The 25,379-nt window shown below is 42.6% G+C and overlaps 1 long non-coding RNA gene across 1 annotated transcript; it reads right to left on the reverse strand.

Moving 5' to 3' along the window:
• Positions 1-3,717: 3,717 nt before the first annotated feature.
• On the reverse strand, positions 3,718-25,081 carry LOC103177762. The gene is made up of 4 exons (XR_487757.2): positions 25,017-25,081; positions 23,814-24,253; positions 6,071-6,235; positions 3,718-3,819 (listed from the first exon to the last, which is right to left on the reverse strand). It is a non-coding gene; the product is annotated as an uncharacterized LOC103177762 (long non-coding RNA).
• Positions 25,082-25,379: the final 298 nt, after the last annotated feature.

Genomic DNA, 25,379 nt, shown 5'->3' on the forward strand with positions numbered 1-25,379 from the left:
CCCAACCCCAGCCCCCCCAACCCCAGCCCCCCCCACACACCCCAGCCCCCCCCCCAACCCCAGCCCCCCCACACACCCCAGCCCCCCCCCCCAACCCCAGCCCCCCCCAACCCCAGCCCCCCCCAACCCCAGTCTCTCCCCCCAAACCCCAGTCTCTTCCCCAAACCCCAGTCCCCCCCACCCCCAGTCCCCCCCCACCCCAGTCCCCCCCCCACCCCAGCCCCCCCCACCACCCCAGCCCCCCCCCCACACCCCAGCCCCCCCCCCCACACCCCAGTCCCCCCCCACACCCCAGCCCCCCCCCCCACACACCCCAGTCCCCCCCCCCCAGTCCCTGCTTCAATCACAGCACAACTGACTCCACAGTGAGCCTTACCGATCTGCTCCAGAGCCCCTCTGGCGGTGCAGGGTTTGGTGGCTCAGTTACTGCGGGTCTGTGGCCCCTCTTCCTGCAGTTCCGTGCATTTAAATCCCAGTGCTTCTGTGTGTATTTGCTGGGGTGGGGGGTCTCTGCTGCCCCGCGATGTCCTCCTTCTCCACCTCCTTTCTTTCTTCCTTCACTCACTCACTCACTCTCTCTCTCTCTCCTCAACACATGGGCGGCTGACGAGTAGCCCCCAATGACGTATCATACACACGATCCACCCCTTCTCCTGTTCCCAGTGTGTGTGTGTGTGTGGAGAGAGAGAGAGGAGGGATGGAGAGGTTGGAGAGGAGAGGGATAGGGAGAGAGAGGGGGGGGGGGGATAGAGAGAGGGGGGGGGGGGATAGAGAGAGAGAGGAGGGGGATATGTAGAGAGAAGAGGGATAGAGAGAGAGGAGAAGGATAGAGAAAAGGAGAGGGATAGAGAGGAGAGGAGAGGGATAGATAGAGAGATGAGAGGGGTAGAGAGAGAGAGGAGAGGGATAGTTAGATAGAGAGATGAGAGGGATAGAGAGAGAAGGATGGAGAGAAAGGAGAGGGATAGAGAGAAAGGAGAGGGATAGAGAGGAGAGGAGAGATAGAGAGGGGTAGAGAGAGAGGAGAGGGATAGTTAGATAGAGAGATGAGAGGGATAGAGAGAGAGAAGGATAGAGAGAAAGGAGAGGGATAGAGAGGAGAGGAGAGTGATAGAGAGATGAGAGGGGTAGAGAGAGAGAGGAGAGGGATAGATAGAGAGATGAGAGGGATAGAGAGAAAGGAGAGGGATAGAGAGAAAGGAGAGGGATAGAGAGAAAGGAGAGTGATAGATAGAGAGATGAGAGGGGTAGAGAGAGAGAGAACCAGGGTCTGCACTGGGAAAGCATTCAATGTATTGCTCTGTATGTGACAGTCCTGGGGGTGGAGGGAAGGGGAGTTGGGGGGTGGGTGGGGGGGCAGAAGAGAGACTCAAAGGGGAACACACAACTGAGGGAAGTTCCAGCACAGATTATTTTACAAGTAATTTTCACTAAAGTTTCATTCTTCATATAATAATAATCCTTGCATTTGATACAGCGCCTTATCACACCATCCGGATGTCTCAAAGCGCTTCGCAGAATATATTGTAAAGTGTAGTGACACTGTGTTTTGTGGGTGAAACTGCAAATCGTTATGTGTGCGATTAAATACAAAGAGTTTAAAAGGTACAGGGTCAACCCAAAATTGTGTGTGTGTCTGTGTGTGTGTGTGGGGGGGGCGGGGGGAGATATTTCAACTCGACTTAGTTTGTTGTCTTACCTACGGTGATCATATTTTGTAAGCCAAATCTCTCTATCCCTCTCATCTCTCTATCTATCTATATACATATATATTAAAAAAATTTAACTCACTACAATTTCTGACGCTGGCAGTACAGGAGAAGCTTGTTGGATTACTGTTGTATCTCTCAGATGAGCATATGTTTCAGAATTTTATTGTTCTTGCTCAGTTGTTGCTGGAGTGCTCTGGGACGCTACCCTGAGAGAGGGACGCAATATAAATTCAAGTTGTTGTTGTTGCTGCTGAACTCCAGACAGGGCAGATTTGGTCAGAGACACCACACCTCATCCGGATTGTCCCCAGATTTCGGGGATGTATGGCCACCCTATTTTTGCATTTCAGAGCATGCAGAATTTGGCACGTTCTTTAAATGGTGTCATAATTTTGAAGCCAGTTTTCTGTAAGTTATTTTAAGAACTACAGAACTGGCTTCAAAATGAAGACGGACTTCAACAATTTGCCATATTTTGAAATCTGGGGTTTAATTTTTAAACCAATTTTCTGTCGTTTGTTTGTTTTTTTTATGTACATTCCTTAAGCAATACAGAGAACTGGCTTCAAAATGAAGACTCAGAGATTCAACAATTTGTCAAATTTTGCTTGCTTTGCGATGCAAAGGAAATAGAGTGAATCTAGACCCAGGTGGATTTTCTCCCCTGCAGTGTCATAAGAAATGCAATAAATCAGTTTTTAAGAGAACAAAATACTGTAGCTAGAAAAGACTAAAATTAAACAAAACAAAAAGTTTCATTTCAGATCTTTCCCAGACTGTGCTGGAGAGAGGTCTGAATAAAGAAAATCACATTTCCAGATTTGATCCAATTTTTGGGACAGGAAGAGAAAGAGAGGGAGATGTCAGCTCATATTATACTGAAATTTCAGATGAAGCTCTTTATGATTACATTTACATGTGTTTTAGAACAGAGTTGGAACCTAGCAAAAGCAAGGCACCTCTACCTGAAATCTGCACAGTGCAACATCGATCTATTTGCAAATATAAAGCAAATTTGAAGCTGAGATTTCATCTCTGGAGCACACAAGTGTTGTAATGTCATTCATTTAATGAATGTTACCAGTGATAAGACCACTTAGTGTGCATCACCTTCGAACCTAAAGGCTTGAGAGTCTCCTAACAGTAATATTTTCTCTTAATAAAGCCGTTCCTTACCAGGAATCACTTTCCACTGTTATTAGCCTATCCAAAATTTGGCACTTGAACTAATTATTCTTTTTCCATGCTGCTAGTGTGTGGCTAGTGTGCATGCTGGACTGGATTCTATTAGCGCTGCTTTGATATGCTTTATGGTCAGTTTACCAGTATATTAAACACGTCTTCAAAACTCCCAACCATCCCTTTGCGGCACAAAAGTGCAGTGTGCTTCTCACAATACTTCTTCCCAACTTTTCATGACATTGTCCACAACTGTGATCCATATTGTACTTATTTTCACATTGTCCAGTTCTTACGTAGTTACGTGTACTCCCAGAACCCAGTTGGTTTCAAGAAGTTGTGCCTTTGATACAGTAGTTCAGGCCTCTTCCTCAAGTTCCCTTAGTTCCCAGTTCCAACGGATTGATTTTTATATATTCAAGCTGACCTTTAAATCCCTTCACAATCTTGCCTCACCCTATCCCTGCAGCCTCCTTCACTCTTATTCTCCTGGCTGAACCCCCTGCTCTTCCTACTTTGGTCTACTACTCATTCTTCACACTTTCCATTCTACCATCAGTGGCTGATCCTTCAGCCACTATGTCCCCATGCTCTGGATATGTCCCCGAATCTGCTTCATAGAATCATAGTATTATACAGCACAGAAGGAGGCCATTCGACCCATCGTGTCTGTTCCGGCTCTTTGAAAAGAGCTATCTAATTCAATCCCACTCCCCCGGCTCTCCCCATAGTCCTGCAAACTTGTCCTCCCCAAATAATTATCTACTTCTCTCTTAAAAGTTGTTATCACATCGGCTTCCACCGCCCTTTCAGGCATTTTCCTTGCATTTTTCTCCAAGTCTTCAAACACTCAGGAAATGTATATTTTTCAATGCACCTCCTCTCCTTCCTTTCCTGTTTGGTGATCCCCGCTCTGAAGACTTGTACTCTGCGTGAAAGGAGTATAAGTTTTTGGTGTTAATGCTGCAGTGTAACCAACGTATTAATGAGAGTGAAATTTGTGCCATTTCATACACATAGGATCTGTTACGAAATGCTACTTATTTCCATCTATACCTAAGAATGGCCATGATACAAAAGCAATAACCTCTCCATCATCACAGTTAATTGTTTCTATTCATCTTGAACAAAACTTGGCACCTCTAGATCTTACATCATTTATTTGATGGATATCACCATTAATAGGGCCACTTCACCTGTCTTACGATCAAAATGCTGGTGAATTGAAATGCCTGAGAGTCTCCAAACAAGAGGTGGAAAATTCTGGAGGCAGCATTTCAGTTCGGATTCATAAGGACACAGACTGAGATAAGTGAATATCCTGTTTTTTAGCTGGACTCGAACCCTGATTTCTGTGTTCGAGAGCAACAGCAGAATGCAGAACTCATCAGGCACAGCTATTATACTGGAGTTGTTTATAAGCAGAATCAATTATAATAATAACATAATAATGAACCTTGCATTTGATGTCGTGCCTTATCACGACTTTGAGACATCTCAAAGCGCTTCACAGAATATACTGTAACGTGAATTGACTGTATATTTTGTGGGCGAAACGCAGCAGCCAATTGGACACAGCCTTGACCCACAAACAGTTAAGGATTGGAGAACATTTTTTTTAAGGGATTATTACCCTCAGAAAGCAATTTTACAATCGACTAACAACCAGATTCCTACTTACTGCCAGGTAAGTAGAGTCGTGTGGAGTAAGGAAACTTGTCCAATGTTTCGCCCTGCCCGGGAATCGAACCCAGGTCCTCTCACTTGCGAGGCAAGTGCTATAACCACAGGACTCCACACAATTGTTCCTGAAGGTGGCACAATGAGGGTTCAGAGCAGCAATGTGAAAGGTTCTGATGCAGGAGTGGAAGCAATTGGTTCATTCTCTCCCTGCATTCAATTTCTGAAACATTCACACTGCATAGGATGGAACTTAATGGAAAACCGGGAGAACAAAATCATGTCACTCTGACACACCACCTAGCGGCCAGATAAAAAGCAGTGTTATTACAACAATCATCCTTAATAATAATCCTTACATTTGATATAACGTTTTTAACGTTGTGAGGACATCCCAAAGGATTGACTGTAATGTGTAGTGACTGTGTATTTCTTTGTAGGGGAACCAATTTGTGCAGAAGCAATGAAATGATCAGTGTTGGGAAAATGACTCGCCGCTTTGCTTTTTATAAAACTATTACCTAAAGATGCACTTCTCTTTGGGGCTCTGATCAGAATCTATTGTTATAATAAATAGATGGCTAGCTAGAATACAGTAAATATATGTTGTGAATTTGTTTTATGAATGTTGCTTTTATTGGGAAGTAATTGATGGGAAATGAAACATCAGCAACAAGCACTCCAGATCATGTGTAGTGCAAAAAATAAATACAGGGTTTCTTAGAAGAGCATGCCTTAATACACCAGTGTGTGTTTCCATTTCCCACAAGTGCCTTCATAGCCACCGTGGAGGCAGTTAGTTTTTGTTATAAGACAGTCTCTTCTCCACAGTCAGCCTTATTGCCTCTCTACATGAAACTGCCAGATTGGTGCCAAATTATGCGTGGCTTTGTGCTGTGAATTCGTGCCAACTCAAAATAGGGCTCAGACTCACCGAACATATTTTATTTGAGGCTCCTTACAACCATCAGAGAAAGGGAATGTTAATTCTATCAGTCTGGGATGAATTTAAATCTAGACAAGAGAAAGTGTCTTGTGCTAACACGCAGTATTACAAGTCCACTTGCCTTTATGTTTTTTTCAAATCTTTTATTTCACCAGCAAAAGATTTTTTTTCCCCCAGAAGCTCATTATTTGCAGGGACTGCTCTTGGATTAAAGGACTCCAGCTGTGGGTCTCTGTATTTTAAAATCCATCCTCTGGAGGTGAAATATAATTACACTGAAACAAACCTGGATTAAATAACTCAGCAACGTTTACATTAACAATGTTACCGTCAATCATTAACCTTGAAAGGAGAAGTCTCAGAGGGGATCTTATAGAGGTATGTAAGACGTTAAATGGGACAGAAAAAATGAACACATAAATATATTTTCAAATACGCCATGGCAGCAGAACAAGAGGCTATTGGTTCAGGTTTATGAAGCCCAATTTCATTACAGATACCGGGAAATATCTCCTTGCGCACAAGGTGATCAACAGTTTAAAAAGATGGTTACCAGAAAGTATGGTGGAGGCCAGGACACTGGATTGGTTTAAAGAACAGTCTGATGCAACAATGTGGAGTTAACATTTGAGAAGGATGAGATCAAATGGGCCCAAGGGTCTTCTTCATCTGTTTGTCTTTTGTGATCTTGAAATGTACCACACGTGGAGCTTTGTGTCTGTAGTATAAACAGATAATGCAATATTGAAAGTTCATAAAATCCAGATGGAATGACACATTCAAGAGAAAGGAAAAATTTCCCCAGATACAGAAAAATAAGATTTGCTTTTACTTCTGTGCAGATAGATCCAGTCTTGTGTTTTTCCACTGATTCAGTTGTTCCCTTTTTCTCAATGATTCATGCTGCGGCTACTCCACAAACCCAAGCCGCTGCCTGATACTTTATACAGAGTGGTCATTCTTCTAAATGCAAGCTAACAGTGAGTGCTGGTGGCCTATTCAAGCAAACAGGGAAATGAAATGCTTCAAATCCTGTCAAAATGCAAGCATTTCCACCAGGAGTCAGCAATCAGAAGCAGGAACCCTTCTTAGCCTTTATAGCTCAGTACCAAAGCAGGCAGACCCTAAGCCATGTGAGGAGGTGCCCATCTAGTATTGTTTATGTTCATTGTTCAAAGAGATTCTACTATATTCTGCAGTTTTGACATCTCCACATTCATCATCAAAAATATTCTCAGGCAACTGACAAGGTGTGAGTTTAATGCAAGAAAGGGCCCCTTTTATTTCCCTTTGTACCTTACCCCCACATCCACTGACACACACACACATGCCCTCCCACATTGTAACCATCAATTAAGGCTGAGAGTCAAACTAGGTCCTCGATCAAATATAAATCCAGCTGCAGCAACATGAATCTTTATCTAACAATGTTCCTAATGTAAAACCTGAAGCATTTCAAATCATTCATTTATTTCTAAATAAAAAATAAGTTACTGTAAGCTTGAATAGATCATTGGTGAAGCCATATCTGAAAATTCACTGACTGACATACACTGACGTTTGCAGTAAATCCTGTGAAGCACTTTGACATGTCCTTCTGACATCAAAGGCACTATACCAAATGCAACAATTACAATACAATACAAATTGACATTTATATTGTGCCTTTCCCGACGTGGAAGGCACTCTATAAATGGAATTTTGTTGTTGTTGTTGTTGTTCAAGTTATTTATGAATAATAATAAAAATATTGTGAACATTTCTGGGCAACTCACCTTCAGAAGTGTTTATGAGATTTCAGAGCACAGCAGTAAAATGATGGACTTGGGATACCTCAATTACAAGGCTCAAATAATTTGTTTTCATTGGATAAAATGAAGGAACAAGGCTTTAGAATGATGAAAATAGCTAGTGAGGGAAATCTAATCAGCTTATTTGAATTAAATCTTGAAAGCAGGATTAATAGGCATTAAAATTGTTGCCTGGCGAGGGAAGGAGGCACGTTTTAAATTGTGGAGATGAATAAACATTGTGACATTTTTGCTTAACTACCTTCGGAGATGAAGTATCGATGCAGAAACTTTGCTCCTGGAGTGTTTGTGGAAGGAGCAAGCTCGATGGGCCAAATGATTTGTTTCCCGCATTCAATACTTTTTGTTCTTATTCCATATCGTTGACTTGGCAGCGTGACTCATAGCTCCGTCATAGTAAAAGTCTGCAATATTAATTAGTAACTGCGCACCAAAGGGATCACTTACACAATGTGGTTTTACAACTCCAGTCCATTCCTATTTTACAATATGTACAACTATGTCTGGCCCAGTGTGGCCTAAATCAAGTAACAGCTTTCAACTCAAAATAGACAATTGCCAAACTATGATCAGTAGTCCCATGATACCTGAAAAGTATAACATTGACCTGTCAAATTAAGCAGTGGGCAGAACGTTCTAACACTAAACAGAAGCTCAAGATTATCTCATTTTAGCAGAATTCAGTGATATCAATAAGCACATAATGTACAGCCAAAATGATCCCTCCTCAGATTAAACCTTTTCCCAAAAATCTTCCTGTAACCATTTTGTTCATGTAATGCCATATCATATAATAATAATAATAATCCTTGCATTTGATATAGCGCTTTTCATGTCGGGAGGATGTCCCAAAGCGCTTCACAGAATATACTGTAAAGTTAATTGACTGTATATTTGTGGGCAAACGCGGCAGCCAATTGCGCACAGCAATGTCTCACAAACAGTCGTAGATTGAAAATGACCAATTTATTATTGTTTGGTTTTGGAGGGATTATTATTAGGCTCTGTGTGGAGTAAGGAAACTTGCCCAAGGTTTCGCCCTGACCTTCCTAGGATTGAACTCAGGTCTCTCGCTTGCAAAGCGAGTGCTCTAACCACTGAGCTACAGGACTCCACTATTACGTATCATATCATGTAATGTGATAATTTTATGGGCGAAACTCGGCAACCAATTGCGCACAGCAGTGTCCCACAGATTATCTGAGTATCTGGGAAGCAGAGCAAGAGTAATGGTCCTGCTGTGGAACTGCATGGTGAATGGTGCTGTGAGATGAGATACGTAGAGTTTAGAACAGTAAAGCTCTTCCATCAACCATCAAAACAATGCACAGTTCAGAAATCTTTGTACATTTTAATAACAAAATAATAATCCTTGCATTTGCTATAGTGCCTTATCATGTCTTCGAGATGTCTCAAAGAGCTTCACAGAAAATACTGTAAAATGAACTTCCATTTTATGGGCGAAACTCGGCAACCAATTGCGCACAGCAGTGTCCCACAAACAGTCGTGAATTAAGCGACCAAATTTTTTTAATAAGAAATCATTACCCCCAGAAAAGCAATCTGCCCAACGACTAACAACTGGATTCCTACTTACTGCTAGGTAAAAAGAAGCGTATGGAGTAAGGAAACTTGGCCAGTGTTTTGCACTGCCTGGGAATCGAACTCAGGTCCTTTTTTTTCTTTAGTGAGACATTAAACCAAGGCTCCATCTGCTGATGCAGGTTAAAGATCCCATGGCAATATTTTGAATGAAAAGCAGGGAGTTGTGCTCGCGTGGCCAATATTCCCTCTTCATCCAAATACACCATTGCTGTTTGTGGGACATTGCTGGAGCACATAACCTGCCAAGGTTCTCTACTCAAGAACAGTCACTATACTTCAAAATAAATCAGTATGTGAAGTGTTTTGAGACTTTTTGACATGGAATAGCACAATATCAAACAAAACATCTGCCACTTGTCAGCCCAGTTATCTAATCTATCCAGACCTAGTTGTGTTCCTTTGTTTTCTGTTATTAGCCACTCAGCTTGATACAGTATTGTTAAATGACAATGTCAACTTTGTTTGCTTGGCCATTTTAAAGGGTTTATATACAGTGTAAACAAAGAGGTTGTGCCATAATCCCGGAGACACCCTGCTGCTTACCTCCTTCCAACTCCATCAACAAATGTCCTTTGTTTTCAATGAACAGGCCAAATTTGGAATCACTATTTATTTGATTCAAATTGCTATTCTTAGCTATCTGCAGAGTGAAACAAGTGTAATGATGTATTTTGTCACGATTGCTTTCCGCCCAGCATGTCAAGTGACCTGGGAGGACTACAACAACAACAAATTTACATTTGTATAGTACCTTTCATGTAAGGTGCTGGTACTGATAACTTATGTCTGTCTTATTTAAGTGTGTTTAAAGATTTGCCAACTATATGCAGGATTGAATGTGAATTTAGGAATGGGAAGTCAGAGTTGGGATTGAGGATCCTGTTCAATGAAATTCTCTCGGAAGTGAGCAGATACATTACTCTTGATTACTCATTTTGTCCATCTGTGACCAGGGCTCCTCTGCCTCCTCGTCCTCCTTGACCTCTCTGCTGCCTTCGATACTGTGGATTACTCCATCTTCCTCCACTGCCTCTCCTCTTATCTCCTCTCTGTCTTATCTCTCACACCATCTCCAATTTGTCTCCGCCAACGGTTTCTCTTCCAGCCCCCACATTGTCTTGTGTGGCGTTCCTCAGGGCTCTGTCCTCGGTCCCCTCCTCCTCAACCTCTTGGTGATATCATCCGCAGACATGGGGTCAACTTCCACATGGATGCGGATGACACCCAACTCTGGCTCTTTGCCTCCACCCTTGATTCCAGGACCACTGACGTCCTGACAGACTGTCTGTCTGACATCAAGTCCTGGATGAGAGTAAACTTTTTACAGCTGAATGTCAGCAAAACGGAGGCTCTCCTAATCGGCTCACGCCAGCGTTTCCGCACCTCAGGCACTGGCAGCATCAGCATCCATGGTTGCACACTTCACCTCACCAAGCCAGTCAGGAACCTGGGCAACTTGCTCAACCCTCAATTGCCCTTTCTCCCCCATATCTGTGCCATGACCCGCTCTGTCTTCCCCCACATCCACAACATTGCCCGACTCTGCCACTGCCTCACCCTAACCCGTATACGCGCATTCATCACCTCAAGGCTCGACTACAGAAACTCTCTCCTTGTCGTCCTCCGCAACTCTTCCCCCCCACAAGCTTTAGATCATCCAGAACTCATGTTCTCTCTCGCAATAGGCTCTGTGACCCCATCACCCCACCTCCACCGGCTCCCCATCCCTCAGAGCAGAAAATTCAAAATCCTGGTCCTCACTTTCAAGGCCCTCCACGGCCTTAGCCCCTCCTACAGCTCGGACCTGCTGACCCCTATCGACTTGTCCACTCCCTCCGCTCAGCAGGCTCCGACCTGCTCCATACCTCCTGCCCGACCTGCCCTACCATCGGTGGCCAGGCTTTCAGCCTCTTTGCCCCCACTCTTTGGAACTCAGCTGTTCTAAAGCAAGTACCAGCTGACCTTAATATAACAAACCCTGGTTATTATGATCCGTCTGGTTATAACCAACTCCACGTTGTGACCCGTTTTTTCCTATTAATTCTTACCCCAATACAGGGATCATTGAAAAAGTATGGCCACTAATATAACGAACACAAACGGTATCGGCTTTGTTCTGCTTAGTTTGAGTCATTGAGCTATTTCAAAGTACTCACAAGATCTACTGTAATATGGTTTTGACTGTATTTTGTGGGCGAAGTATGGCAGCCAGTTGCAAAGAGCAGTGTCCCACAAACAGCATGTTATTTGAGGAATTGTTGATCAGGACAACGGAAGAAACTCCCATCTCTTTCCGAATAGTGGGGTCTTTAACATCCACCTGAACAGGCAGATGGGACCTCGGAGTAACGTTTCATCTGAAGGACGTCACCTCCGACAATGCAATATACCCCAGCAATGCATTGTAATGTCAGTTTAGACTATGTGATTCCAAGCCCTGAATAGATTTAATCCAGGGTTTGGAAAAGTGTAAAGCATGGATTTTCCTGTTGCGGTTTGTTTCTTTTGAATGCGAATTTGGTGCACAATAAATGTTTGTGGCATTTTGATTTGGGTCTTCACTGTCTTGATGCAACTGGTATTCTATGAACTCTGCTTTATGATAATTCTGGCCCTGGCCAATCTGTCTGTAAATTATATGTATCTATCTTTAGTAAAGACTTTCCCTTCGATCTTCCTATGGCCACTCCCTCTTTCTTCCAACTTGGCATCAAACTACACCATTGTTCAGGGCTCTGAAATGCCACCCCACACGAAGTGCACTAAATAATGCAAGTTGTAAAATCTGTGGTATAACTGAATAGTCTGTTGACACTCACTGTTTGGATTCATGTGAGAGCATCCCTTTCCTTATTTGAGGAACGCTTGACAACTATCATCAGGTTGTGCAGCCTTTCCAGGTAAGCAGTTTGTTCCTCCCCTGGGGGGAGGAACTATTTATTTAGCTTTCATTTTAAAATGCATATTTCTCCCCGTCTCTCTCTTTCTCTCTTGGATTCCGCTGAACAGAACAATTCCTTCCTGTGTTACTTGCCTAGATTCTGCTTCCTACCTGCCTTTAGCAGGATTGTGCTGCCTTTAACATGAATCTGTGGAACCCACATCCTGCTTTGTATTGCACCATTACATGAACCAAGATCCTTTGTTTTGCTTCTCTTTTCTATCTGACATATTTGTGCATCCCAAAGCTGAAAGTAACTGTAGCTCCCCAATCAGCAGTGTTCCCTGAGCCAGTTGATGGAAATAAATGACTGTGGAAGCAAAGTGAGAAGATAATACAGTAGTTTGTGCCCCAGTCAAACATTGGGTGAAAAAAGTGATGTTTCTTGAAATCGCATTTTACACCCCATCATTCTGTAATTGTCAACACCTTTTAGTTTTCACTAATTGTATCAGATTACTAGGGCAGTTATGGCAACAGATTTAGATTTAAACTGACTATTTACCTGGAACTAGATAAATACTTGCAAACCAACAAAAACTTGGATTTATCTAACGCCTTTCACACAAGGTAACGCTTCAGAATGTTTTACAGTGGTGGGGTTGGACGCCGAGCAAGGGAGAAGTGGGGGAGGGGGAATTGACCATAGGCTTGGTCATAGAGGTAGATCTTAAGGTGAACTCAAAGATAATCGAGAGGGTGGGGTGGAGGGATTGAGGCAGAGAGTTCCAGAGATTAGGAGCAAAGTGGTAAAAAAGCATGAGCACTTGATCTTAGTTGGTCAGCAATAGTGGTGTTGGCTTCGCTCACTGATCCCTCCTGTATACGAATAGGATAGGTGAGGATAAGATTCCAATAGATTATAACATCACTAGCTGTAATTGAATAGTCTGCCAACATTCATTGTCTGGATTCATGTACTAAGAATGAGCCACTTGGATGAGCTACCAAAGAACTGCTCGGATCCATAAAACGTTATCCAGTGCATTCTGGAGAGGACGAGAGAAAATTGGAAAATAAAATATCTGATATTCTAATAAAGTCTGAGGCCAAATATAATAGGACAAATGTGCAAGCCTGGGGTGATGGGGGGGAGAAGATTGGGTATTTTCTGCTGCCAATACATTTATTGCCTTGTTGGGCATGCTCATATAATAGGATTTTTCCATTATAGACCCAGATCCATCCAGTTCTGTAAATCTACTAACCAACAGAAAATAATAAGCGCATGCTATCAAGGCCAGTAAACAGCCCCCCTAGATGGGTCAATGCCTTTCGGCTATGACAAAAACTCCATTCAGGATTAAGTGAAAATGGTAAATGCAACAAAATAGCAGGAAAAAAAGGGACTTTTTCAAAAACTACTTTAAGACGTGGAAAGCGAAGCAATCCCTATAAATTAAATGGAATAATAACTCTTACTTTGTAAGCACAGAAATTAGGTCGCTAAACATCCTGATGCATAGGTCTTGTCACCGTGCTAACTAAAGCTATCTATATACAAACTTAGGTTCATGCGCTGTATTGTTGCAGCAAGTGATACATAGATGTTGTTACTATGGAAGGAACAGCAGAGTAGTTAATCCACATCATGCAAGTGCCCTAGAGAACCATAAACAATTTTAGTAAAGCGGGAGGCCATACAGCCCATCGTGCTGGTATTGGCCCTCAGAAAGAGCTCAGCGTTTAGTCCTATTCTCCTGCCTCTCCCTATACCCTTTGATAATAATAATAAATAACAGTGATCCTTGAATTTAGTATAGACCTAATCCAATGCAGGGCTGGTTTGCTGAATACTGCATTGTCGGAGGTGCTGTCCTTCAGATGAGAGGCAACTGAGGTCAGTTTGTTGCTCAGGCTGCTTAAGCTCCACATTGTAACTTTAAAACCTCCCAGTGGTTAAGTACATGGACCATGGAAAATGTAACAGTAGTTGCAGTGCTGAATATAATTTGCCTATGTGTAAGGGTGAAAAACAACTGAACAGGTCTAACATCTAAAAAAGAATAAACTACAGAGGCATAGGGAAAGGACATGTAAATGGGAGTGAAAGGATTGTTCTTTAAAGAGCCAGCACAGACACCATGGGCTGAATAGCCTTATTCTGTGCTATAAGTTTCTATGGATCTAATAGCTACATAGACATAGTGTACAGGATAGTAGTTTGTCACTGTTGTTAAAATAGTCAAATGTGGCTAATATTTTACAATGACCTTGTGTATTTGTTTGTAATTGTCTTCATACATTCTATGCATAATGCAGGAGGTCCTGGTGTTCATTGATTAGTTTAGATGTGAAAATATGCTAGAAACATGCTTGTGGTTTAGCTGAATAAACATTAATGAAAACCACAACAAAAGTCTCAAGAGTTGAGTGAAACAATATAATGGGTCTGAAAGGAATTAACAGCCTGTGGGTGAAATGCCCTGTGAATTAGTGTAAAGATGCCTTCCCATTACAGTGATGTCAGTGAAGGTAAGGTTGCCATTGTTGGCTGCGGTGTGCGATGTAGGAGGTGGGAGATCCAATCTCTGGAGGTGCTGATACCAGCTAAATATGCAGTCATATAGAGGCTGATGCTGGAATTAAGCCAAATTTATTCTGTGAGGCAGTGGGTAAGCACTAAAATAACTACAGTATATCTAAAAAGATAAAGGAAAAGCAGTAAACACCGAAGAGGATAGTAGCAGATGCAAATGGACATAGACAGACTGGTAACATAGGCAGACAAATGGCAGATGAAGTTTAATGTGGAGAAATCTGAAGTGTTGCAATTTGGGAGGAAGAATGAGGAGAGGCAAAATAAGATAAATGGTACAATCTTAAAGAGGGTGAAGGAACAGAGAGACTTGGGGGTTCATATAAGTAAATCTTTGAAGGTGGCAGGACAGGTAGATAAAGCTGTTAAAAAAGCATACGGGATACTAGGCTTTATAAATAGGGGCATAGAATACAAAAGTCAGGAAGTTATGATGAACCTTTATAAAACACTGGTTCGGCCTCAGCTAGAGTACTGTGTTTAGTTCTGGGCAGCACACTTTAGGATGGATGTCAAGCATTGGAGAGGGTGCAAAGGAAATTTACCAGGATGGTTCCAGGAATGAGGGACTCCAGTTATCAGGAGAGGCTAGAGAAGCTAGGATTATTCTCCTTGGAGCAGAGAGGGTTAAGAGGAGACTTCATTTCAAAATTATGAGGGGATTCAATACGGTTCAAGGAGAAACTATTTCCACTGGTGGGTGGATCAGTAACTAAGGACACCGATTTAAAATATTTGTTAAAAGAAACAGAGGGGAGGTAAGGAGAATTTTTTTCACACAGCGAGTTGTTCGGATATAGAATGCATTGCCTGAAAGGATGGTGGAAGCCGAGTGGATAACAAATTTTAAGAGAGAAGTAGATAATTATTTGGGGAGGACAAGTTTGCAGGGCTATGGGGAGAGAGTGGGGGAGTGGGATTGAATTGGAAAGCTCTTTTCAAAGAACCAGAACAGACATGATGGGCTGAATGGCCTCCTTCTGTGCTTATAATTCTATGATTCTAATTCCATGATAACGAAAAAGGAATGGGGAAAGTCAATTAATGGGAATGAATGAATTATTCTTTCAAAGCTCCAGCACAAACACATTGGGCCAAATGGCCTCTTCTGTGCTGTAAATTTCTACAGGTCTAATTATGGAACTATCAACTCATTTTGTTTCCAATTCATGAGTTGAGACTTCAGTTTTGTGGCTCCTGTGGTTGAACTGAGGTCACTTGGGGACATAGTACTAACACTCTCTGGAGATAACATTAACACTTGATATATATTGCTGCCAAAGGCAAATGGGCCAATGTATTTTTTCTGCATTTCCTATTCTCTTTTGTTAATATTTGAAGCAAAAGTTACACAAGACTGCAGCATTTTTTATAACAGGGCTGCAGTATCTTTGGTAAATTTCACAACACACTATCACTTTTGTTGTGAAATATTTCTTCTTTTTGTGTTGCTACTTTTTGTGATACTTCCTTGTTCTTTAAACTGTTCACTGTTCAGCCTGTTGATATCTTAGAAAGCATTGTTTGTGCAAGTTCCAATGCCAGTCTAGTTAGACTTGAAACTGAGCCAAGTCACCAATCAATGTCAGTAACAGGCCTAAAGGCACTGCTCAGAAAAGTGCAATTTCTATATTTACTATTAAAACTCAGAAAAACGTGATTACAGTAAGGAACAAGAAACTTACAAAGTTGATATGGTCTGGCAGCCCCTGCCACTGCCAGCCCGGCCATGACCACACAGCCTGAGGGCTGATGCCATCCCACTGATCGCTCACTCCCGGTCACTGCATGTGCGTTTTGGCTGCCGCCCCGACCCGAGCCTCCCTCTCCTCTCTAAATGTTTCTCATCCCACCCCACTCAATCTGCTACTCCCCCTCTGTCCTTTTCTCCCACCGCCCTCCCCGCCTTCTCTCTCTGAACTGGCTGCCTGTCCCAGAGAGGATTGACTTCAAGATCCTCATCCTTGTCTTCAAATCCCTCCACTCCTCTGCACCCTACCTTTCTGAGCTCCTCTCTCCTCAAAACAGTGCCAGTTGTCTTCGTTCCACCGGGTCTGGCCTCCTCCTTGTCTCCCGCGTCCTCTGCTCCACCCTCGGCGGCCGTGCCTTCAGCCACTATGCCCCGGGCTCTGAAACTCCCTTCCTTCACCTCGTCCCCTCTCTTCCTATTTTCAGGTCTCTGCTGAAGACCTTTCTTTTCGACTGCGCCTTTGGTCACCTTTCTCCCCCTCCCCCTGACTCGGCTCTGGGATCCATTACTGTGAAGCGCTCTGAGACGCCGCCCGGCGTGGAGGGCGCTATATAAATCCAAGCTGTTGGTGTTGATATTTTACTAACTCGCAGTTGCAGTCCACGATCTGCGAACTGGAAGTTCAGTACCACAGTTTGGGATTCTTCAACTTCACCATTAGAAACTCTGCAGCCCATGTCCTCTCCTGTACCAGACTCCGTAACCCTATCACCCCCAAACCCTGCCTGACTCCACTGGCTTCCCATCACACAGAAGATACTGTTCAAGATCCTGGTCTTCACCTTCAAAGCCCTCCACGGCCTCACTCCCCCCTACCTCTGCGACCTCTTAACACCCTACCATCCTGCCCGCTCCCTCTGCTCAGCAGGCACCAGCCTGCTTCATGTCCCCCGCCTCGCCCTCCCACCATTGGTGGGCAGACCCTCTGCCACTCTGGTCCCACCCTCTGAAACTCCATCCCGCAGTCCCTCTGCCTATCCCCTTCCCTTGCCTCCTTCAAGACCTATCTCAAGATCCTCCTCTTCGACTGTGCTTTCGATCACCCTGCTTCCCCCCCTGCCCTCCACCTGACTCCCAGCTTGGGTCTGAAGCCCAACTGTTCAGCGCCTTGGGACATTCTCCCGCGTGAAAGACACTACACAAATCTAATTTTGTTGTTGTTGATGTAACAAATATTACGTGGACTGAATATTTCGCCCCCAATGGATTCTGACTTTAAATTGAGTCATTGATGTCATACAAAAAGTCAGAAAAACTGTCCTACAGTAAGGACATGATGAGGAAGCAGAGTCTAGTGTTTGGTTTAAGTACAACAACAACAAGATTACATTTGTACAGCGCCTTTCACGTCGAGAGGACATCCCAAGGCGCTGGACAGTGTACAGCAACAACAACTTGCATTTATATAACGCCCTTCACGCCTGGTAGTATCCCGAAGCACTTAACAGTGGCGGAGTTTGACCCCGAGCAAGAGGGAGAGGGAAGGGGAGATGACTGTAATGACGATCAAACAGGAAAGTCTTTTGGTGGGATTTGAAGGTGGGGTAGGTGGGGGGCGGGCAAGGTGGAGGGATTGGGGGAGAGATTTCCAGAGCTTCGGGGTGTAGTGATTGAAAACACGGCCACCAATGGTGGAACGTAGGAGGCGAAAGACGAACAGGACGCCAGAGCCAGCCGAGCAGCTGTAAATAATGAAAAGAAGGGGGCCAAGGCTGGAGCCTTGGGTACCCCGTTTGCCAAGATAAATTGTTGGCGGTTAGTCAAGTAAGACTCGACAATAGCAAATTGTATTTATATAGTTTGTGTACCTATGAGATGTCAGCCTGGCTCAATTGGTAACACTCTCATCGCTGAGACATTTGTCCCATTTTTCTATCCATTCCTAAAGACTGCTGGTGTTAACTCCTTCCCCAACCTTAGCGAAACACCTGTGTTTGACTATCATTTTACATGATCATGATTGTTATGCCGTTCTGTGGTAAACCATCAAAAACAGTAATGGTGGCTGATGAAATCTTTGGGCTCAACTATTGTGCCAAAGTCTTTGAAGGTAGATGATGCATCAGGACACAAAGTTGGTCCCCTGATCAGAATCCTATTTATATTGATCTAGACTTAGAAAACTCTGAGGCAAGTTCTGATTGGAGCCAAGGTTTTGGTTCAATTGGTTTAACTTCATTTGATAGGACTTGTCGGATGTCACTATCACCGACAAGGCCGCACTTCTCTTTGACCGTGCCTTCAGCTCCCCTCTCGACTCTCTACCCCCTCCTCGCTCCCTCCCTTCCCTCACCCAGACCATTTCCCCCCTGCTTGGGTCCTGACCCAACTGTACAGCGCCTTGGGACGTCCTCCCGACGTGAAAGGCGCTCTATAAATGGAATCTTGTTGTTGTTGTTGACTCTTGCCTTTGGGTTAGAAGATTTTGGGTTCAAGCCCCAAGTCAAGACTTTAAGGTCATGGTCTAAGGCTAAGATGACACACCAGTGCATTGTCTGAGGTGCCATCCTTTGGATGCAATAATAAACCATGATTTCATCCTCCTATTTAGGTGGATATTAAAGTTATCTTGATACTAATTGAAAAGAGAAGCAAGTTTCTACTGGTGTTCTGGCCAACAATTCTCCAGATAAAATTGGTCATTCACTTCATGGCTGTTGGTGGAAAATTGCTGTGTAGAAATTGGCTGCATTGTTCGTCTGCAAATACAGTCACTATGCTTCACAGCAATTCCCTGAGAAGTGCTTTGAGATATTTTAATGTTATAGGCACTATATCAAATGCAAGTACTGTATTAATATTATATTTGTCCCGAGACGAGCTTTACTGGTTTTCAGGCGCCATTAACCCTGCTGTTTTCCCGATAAGTAATTTTTCAACCCCAAGGGGCTCATTGCTGTTTTCACATATGTACAAGTATGCTTGCCAGAAGGGATCACTGAATCATGACCAAAATCAGAAGCTTTGGCTTGTATCCCTTTCCCCAGGTAGGGACACTGAGGCTAATTCTAGTATGCCAATCTGTGCACCAACTGAAATTAACAAACATCCTGGATAGGTAATCGAACCTGGGATCTTCCTGAAAGACTGGGTGCCTCAGTACCACACTTGGTGGTGCCTTTAAGTGCTTAAAACATTCGGGGAGCCTGAGTAGACAGACATTAGTTAACACATTTTGCAGCTGCAGTCCCAAACAAATTGTAGAAAGCTTAACTCTTGAACCATGAGCTCATTTCCCCTTTCCTCCACCCCCAATGTGTCTGAATCAGACAAATTAGGATATCTCGGTTCTCAGGCTAAGCTCACTCCAGTGCACACCCCCACACTCTGTTTGCAGTCTTCAAAGATCCGCCACAAATTCCCCAGTCAATACTACAAGCATTTTTCAAACTTGTAATCTGTGTTTCAGCTCTGAGTAATAATTCCTGGCGTCTGTGTTAAAATATTATACCAGTTATGAGGAACTTGTCTTCCTTATGTGCACAGATGGAAACATTCTCAGGAAGAATTATCCGAGGAGTCAGCACTGTACTTCACTGATTGAAAATACGTCAGTGAACTATCACTCATCAGGAACTATGGGGCAATTCTTAGCATTATTACCTTTGATGAACTGTTATCTAGTATCATTTTTTATGCGTACTTTTAAAACATTTTAATGCACACCTTCACCCCAATGCCCATGACAGTTTCGCCCACAAATATACAATCAATTCACTTTATAGTATATTCTGTAAAGCGTTTTGAAACGTCTTGAAGAAGTGATATAGTACTATATCAAATGCAAAGATTACTATTATTATTATAATGACAACCTTTAAAGAACTGATGTGTGGTCTGAAAACAAGTGCATTACTGGTTCCTGTTTCCATTACATTGTTAAGTGCACTTAATATACTGAATATAGAATATACTGTAAAGTGAATTGACTGTATATTTGTGGGCGAACGCGGCAGCCAATTGCGCACAGCAATGTCCCACAAACAGTTGTGGATTGAAAATGACCAATTTATTATTGTTTTGTTTTTTGGAGGGATTATTATTAGGCTCTGTGTGGAGTAAGGAAACTTGCCCAAGGTTTCGCCCTGACCTGCCTGGAATTGAACTCAGGTCTCTCACTTGCAACGCGAGAGCTCTAACCACTGAGCTACAGGACTCCATTAAGGGCGGTCACTTGAAAATTGGGATGAACAGTGAGTTTCCCTTTGTACTGAGGTTTTCACAAGGTGAGGTTCAAATGTGGCTTATAAAAGCGCAAGTGATGGAAAATACTGATTAACTTATAAAATCAGGAGTCTGCACTTGATGTGGCCTGAGGTTCCACACAGTGAAAGAGCAGCTTGAAAATACTGTGCACAAGTTCACTGATCTCAGCCCTGGCTGCAGTAATGGCACCCCAATTGATAGCAACAATATCAACAACAAGTCTACATTTATATGGTACCTTTCATTAGAACATAAGAATTAGGAGCAGGAGTAGGCCATTCGGCCCCTCGAGTCTGCCCGCCATTCAATAAGATCATGGCTGATCTTCAGACCTAACTCTAATTACCTGCCCTGTCCCCATATCCCTTAATGCCTCTGTTTTTTAAAAATCTGTCTGTCTCAGCCTTGAAGATGTTCAAGGACTGAGCATCTACAGCCTTCTGGGGTAGTGAATTCCATAAATTGACTACCCTCTGAGTGAAGAAATGTTTCCTCAACTCTGTTCTAAAAGGCTGACCCTTAATTTTAAGACTGTGACCCCTGGTTATAGATTCTCCTACCAGGGGAAACAGACCCTCAGTGTCTACTGTATCCAGTGCTTTAAGAATCTTATATGTTTCAATAAGATCCCCCCTAATTCTTCTATACTCTAGAGAATACAGCCCTAGTTTATTCAGCTTATCCTCATAAGTCAGTCCCCTCATCCCAGGAACTAACGGAGTGAATCTACTCTGCACCCGCTCTAGGTCTAGTATGTCCTTTTTTAAATAAGGAGACCAAAACTGCACACAATACTCTAGGTGCGGTCTCACCAAGGCCCTATAGAGTTCATGTCGGTCATGTTACTTCCAAGAGTTTCAAAGATGGGGGTGGGGCTGAGGTGCGTGGTGATGGTGGGGGAGAAGATGGTTAAAATTGCGGTCAAGCAGATTCAACAATAATAGCAACAAGATTAAATTAGATTTGTAAGAGCCTTTCACGTCGGAAGGACGGATGAAAAAAAAATGGGTCATTCACTTCCTCGCTGTTTGTGGGACATTGCTGTTCGCAAATTGCTGTGGAAAAAATGCACAGTCATTATACTTTATAGTATGTATCCCGTGGAGCACTTTCCCATGTGAAATGCACTAGGATTATTAGGATTATTTAGGATTATTATTTTTATTATTTAAATTTGCTCAAGTCAGTTAATTGTAGGGCAGGTTTTTATAACCAAAATCCCAGGAGAGAGTAAAATTATTTTAAAGTACCTTCAGGGGAGAAGGATGAAGGAAAGAAAACTGGCCAGGGGAAAAAAGAGAAATTCTAGCGGAATTATTAAAGCAGTATTTTGGAATGACTCTGTTAATGAAGATCCTGTGCTTTTCATTTTTTTTCTCTGTTGAGGATCTTGCCAGAAATTAATGGCTTTCTCAGAATACTTTAGTTTTTTTCCCAAATATCTGCAATTTCAATTTGGTGGGAGACGGTGGAAATACACTCCTCAAAAATGTTCCTCAAAATTCTGAGATCAGTTTTTCTAAGTAACAACATGATGCCCGTTGAAGTACATTGTATTCAAGCCTCATGATGACTCCTATCCCATTATATTTCAGTTTTTCCAACAAACATAGGAAACAATCATCAGATTATGTTACTATGGTTATTGTGACACAGTATCTAGCTCTGTCTTGTATTCAGTCTCGTGGCCGCTGCATATGGAAAATGATTGCTAAGTTGACCTTGGTAAGGTTTTGTGCAGGAATCTGGAAATCCATTTCTTTCTGGTGATGAGAATGGCAGACTGGCAATTATTCAGCTGAATCTCTCACTTGGGTTTTCTTGGTAATGTGTGGGGGAGGTTTCTGGACTCCAGCAGGTCAGCTGAAGGAGGGACGAGGACTGATCGCATGGCTGAAGTATGCCATTAAGCAGGGTGAACAGTAGGGAAGCATTTACAGAGTTTCACAAGGCTGATCCTAGGGAATGAGAGGTTAGAGTTAAGTGGATCAGTGAAAGCCAGGGGAGGGGCAGGAAATCTAACAAAGTCTTTCAAAATTATGAATGGATTTGATCAGCTTAATAGCGACTGTTTTCAGTGAGAGGCAAGTCAGTAAAAAGAGGACATGAATTCAAGATTATCACCAGAAGAAATAACAATGGGAGTTTGGAAGACACAGAGTTTGACACAGATGGTTGTTAGAATGTGGAAATCCCTACCACAAATGAATGTCAAAGTCGTTTCTCTCCATAACAGTATATCTAAGGGAACTGGGAAAATAGTATGAGGGAATTCGACGGGTAGCGGCCTTAGGGCACCAGCAAACACACAATTGGACCAAAAACAACAGTATTTATAATACTGTGTCGGGAGGACACCAAAGGCTTCTTTCTGTGCTGGAAACCTTCTAAATATGCTGCCCTCCTAACTGATAATTAAAAATAATAATAAATAATCCTTATATTTGATGTATCAACTTTCACAGCAGGAAGACATCTCAAAGGTTTCACGTGATACAATGCAAAGAGGAGTGACCATGTATTTTGTGGGCAAATATGGCAGCCAATTTGCACACTGCAATGTCTGACAAACAGCCATAAAGTGAGAATGATAATGTATGTGAGAAATTTAGCCAATAGAAATACACAAAACACTGCAGATGCTGCTCATCTGAAACTGAAATAAGCATTGAAAATCCACAGGACTTTAACTATCTTTATTTATCTCTAATTATCTTCAGCATCAGAAAGATAATTTTTTTTTGACGATTTCAGCAGAACTTTTCATCAGAAATGCATGCAATTACAGCACAGGAGGAAGCCATTCAGCCTATCGATCCTCTATTAATAATAATAAATAATAATCCTTGCATTTGATATAGCGCTTTTTACGTCTTCTAGAATATACTATAAAGTGAATTGACTGTATATTTGTGGGCGAAACGCGGCAGCCAATTGCACGCACAGCAGTCTATTCCCAATTGCGTTGCATTGTCCCCATACCCTTGTAATATTATCTCTCTTCAAGTATCTATTCTTTTAAATAGATGAAGGCAGAGAATAAAGAAATAATTTTAAAAAAAGTAGTTTGCTCTCTATACCAAATACGCGAGGATGGTTTAAGCCTACCAATTAAACACCCAGTGGAATTATTTTATAATTCTTATGTTGTTGGGGTTGTTCTTTATTATGTGTCTGCTTATTTTTCAGCCCCTGGAAATTAATCAAACAAATGTTCACAGATACACATGATGCTTTAGACCAGTAGGCAAACTACTGCTGCACAAAGGAAGTGCTGCTGGAGAAATTGTTGTCCTACAGCTGTTTACAGTTAGTGAAAGCATAGCGTATGCTCAGCCTCCTGAATATGCATTAATTGGAGAGACAGAAGGGAGAAGAAAGCAGAGGCAGCACATTATAAATGAATATACACAAGAATCATATCACAGAATCATAAAACAGTACCCATTGCCTTCGTTCCTCCGGGTCTGGCCTCCTCCTCGTCCCGAGTCCTCCACTTCACCCTCGGTGGCCGTCCCTTCAGCCACTGTGCCCCGAGGCTCTGGAACTGCCTTCCTCACTCCTTTCGCCTCGCTCCCTCCCTTCCTATTTTCAGGTCTCTGCTGAAGACCTTTCTTTCTTTTCGACGCACCTTTGGTCACCTTCCTCCCCCCCCCCCCGGCCCGGCTCGGCCCCATGGATCCGTAACTGTGAAGCGCTCTGAGACGCCATCCAGCATGGAGGGCGCTATATGAATCCAAGTTGTTGTTGTTGTTGTTGTTGTACTGGGCACAAAGAGTAATCCCATTTCCTTTGTTTACTTTGAGGCCAGTTTGATAGTGTCTATCTGCTGCACCACAAGACTCATCCCTAGACAGGTCTGTCAGGGGCACAAACAGGACTTTCTGAATGGGAGAGGACAGGAGAAAAAGTTGCTTAAGATTGCCCGATAAGGCCACTATTACATAAAAGATCAGTCCTGTGATTCTCTGGTCTCAGCTTTAAGACCATTGTCTTAAATTTAAAATCATAGAATTATAGAATCTTACAACACAGAAGAAGGGCATTCAACCCATCGTGCCTGTGCAGGCTCTTTGAAAAAGCTACCAATATGTCCCACTCTTACCCCATAGCCTGCAAATTTTCCCTTTTCAAGTACCCATCCAATTACCTTTTGAAAGCTTCGATCGAATTTGCTTCCACCACCTTTTCATTCCTGAATCATAGAGAATTTTGGTAGATTCCTAAATTAACTCTTAATTTTTCTGACCACAATTTTTCCAGTTTCCCAGAAAACCCAATTTTCTGACCACATTTCTTAAAGGACTGAATTTCAAGACTGTACTGAAATTTGGTGCTTTTTTGCAAGTTTGAAACAAAGGTTACAAGAATTTTTAGACCTGAGATATCAGGGATACTGAATACACTGCACTTCACATCACCCACTCTGTGTGCTCCTAGGGTATATTCCCAGTGAGATCTACCCCATTCCATGCAGGCTTTCCAGGTTACTGTTTTGGGTTTAGTTTCTGTAGACCACAAAAAAAATTAAAATACACCTGACGTCATTCTCATCTTTGACAGTGCTTTTCAACAATCAAAAACAGAAAGATAGCTTGTTTTTTTGCCTTTAAGCACCCAAATTGATTAAATTAAGTGTCAGCTTACCTCAGTTGTCAGCACTTCTGTCTCTGTGACAGTACTAGGGGAGCTCCTCATTGAGATGCCATCCTTTAATTGAGATGCTAAACCAAGGTTTTGTCTGCCTGAACTTTGAAGTTGTTAAAGTTCACATGGCAATATTTGAAAAGAGAGGAGTTTCTCCTGGTGTTCCGGCCAATAAAATCTAGATTAATTCATCATTCATTCATGGCTCTTGGCAGAACCTTGCTGTGTGGTTGCCAAGTTTGTCTATACATGTATTTGACAACATTTAGCCATAAAGTGCTGTTGAGTATTATAGGTGCTACATCAAATGCAAAGATTATAATTGATAGCGGGTGAAGAATTGGAAAACCTCAAATTGAGGAA

The sequence above is a fragment of the Callorhinchus milii genome, unplaced genomic scaffold (genome assembly GCF_018977255.1).
Source record: "Callorhinchus milii isolate IMCB2004 unplaced genomic scaffold, IMCB_Cmil_1.0 Scaffold1, whole genome shotgun sequence".
Lineage (NCBI taxonomy): Eukaryota > Metazoa > Chordata > Chondrichthyes > Chimaeriformes > Callorhinchidae > Callorhinchus > Callorhinchus milii.